The sequence below is a fragment of the Barbatula barbatula genome, assembly GCF_947034865.1.
Source record: "Barbatula barbatula genome assembly, chromosome: 3".
NCBI classification, from domain to species: domain Eukaryota; kingdom Metazoa; phylum Chordata; class Actinopteri; order Cypriniformes; family Nemacheilidae; genus Barbatula; species Barbatula barbatula.
Window position 1 is genome coordinate 23670970 of NC_136764.1, and position 2127 is coordinate 23673096.

Genomic DNA, 2127 nt, shown 5'->3' on the forward strand with positions numbered 1-2127 from the left:
CAAATCTTCCCTCGGGCCGTATTGGACGCCTTATCGGGCCGGATACGGCCCGCGGGCCGTATGTTTGACACCCCTGCTATAGAGGCTACGGAAAGACCTGTACAAAGCAGAAACTTCAATGACTTCCAATATCGTAGTCTTGAGGAGCACGCCAACCTCCTGGAAATTGTATAGGACAGTTTACATGTTCAGGTAATTAATTTTATTATTGTAGTACGTTTTACGCCTAGCCATTTTACCTCAACTATTAATGTTAATAATAGCAGAGGTTTATGGGTAAAATGTAAATGAGTGGCGCCAAATGAACATTGTATATGTTTTAATTGGTCAGTGCAGCGGATTGGTTGGTGCCACGCTGCCCATCGGTTGGTGATAGGAAATTGAATCGCGCAGATGACACGTCGGCGCGGCGCGAGCTCTGTAATACCCCGCTGTCTCATCCCACTATTGGATTGTTTGGCTTCCCTTACTAACGCTCAATTTGCGCGAATCACACCACAAGTAGGTATAGGTCTATCACCAGGGAGTCAGTCAAGAGAGAGTGAGTACACTGGTCCACTTGCACTGGTACACTGGTCCATGGCACTTAGTTCTCAGCTTTGTAGGTTTTTGGGGGAATGGAACAGTAGATGTGCATATCTACAGGGACCGCAAGGATGGTGTACTGGTTGGTTGTGTCCGACCCATTGTGGTGGGCCGGTCTGAGTAAAAATGCCAGGGCCCTTTTTTTACCCTAGTCCAGCCCTGCTCGAGAGTACCGGGTTATCGACGACATATCGGGGTACTTTGCTGTCATACTTGAGATCGGTCTGCGCATAGCCTCATTGAGGCTGACATTAAAATCGTATGCTAACAGTACGAAATAATTTAAGTTATATAGTAGATTTCTACTACAAAAAGGGTCAAATAATGGTTGAATGGCTATTAAAGCTCCAGTATAACGTTAATGGTTGTACACAGATACCAGAAACAAGACCAGGCATATTAAAGTATTTATTAGATGTTTTAAAGATATAGAATTTAATGTCACAGTATACTAGTTCAACACAAATAAAAAGAAAAGAAAACTGCCCGAAGCAAAAGTCCTGATTTAGAGGACAAGGACACCAGGAATGAAGATGAATACATTTTTAAAGAGTTTTTCACTGCACATTCACATTTCTTCCTTGTATTTACATAAAAGTGTCTCACGATAACACTGAGAGGACGTCGACTGTTTTCATGACATTTAAAATAGCTGGAATAAGTGAAGATTAATAGTTTCCAGAAGCTGCAACACATCCACCATAAAAAACATGCCAATATAACAACATGAGAAATTCTGTAAACGCATTATTTTTGACATGCATGTGTTTCTGTTATTGGAGCGATATTGTGACGTCAAAGCCACTGGCAAAGAACAGTACAGAAAACATCCCTAAGAAACGATTGCTTTGGCCGGCATTGCAAATTATGCTTTTTACAATTTTACAGAAAACGGTTTTAAATATGCGAGTGTCAATCAAATACATGATATTATAGTTACAATGTAGTTTCAGTAAAGTTAAGAAAAATCAACATCTTAGTAGCCAGCGTTGAACCCAGATACATATTTGGCCTTTGACATTGATCCGTTATATAATATTCATGAAATAAAGTACACACGGTGGTAACATGCAGATCCCAAGAAAGAACAGGCCTTCCTCCCCTTAAAAAGCATTTATTCAAGTGCAGTTGTTTTTTCTTTTAATTGCATCACAGGTAAGATTATTTAGATTTGTCTGTACGCATTATTTCATGTAAGGGGTATGAGGCTTGAATTTGTACAACAATTATCTCACATTAAAAAACACATGAAAAAAGTAAACTGAGCACATATATTATGTTAAACATCTCTGAGCAGTCAGCTGATCAAGTATAAGCACTCACATTAACGTAAAACGGAAATCCCATGTCAACACAGCTGCATTTAGACATTGGATGGGCAGAAGCTGTAGTGTGAACTTCTGTTAGTAATAGGAAGCATTATTTAGCTGCTCAAGATGCTCTTATGATCAATTGCTCGAGTTTCACAATTGGTGCTTTTGGTGAAAAGCATCTTTTTCAATTTTTCAAACCTCTTTCTTGGTCCGATAACTCAATATGAAG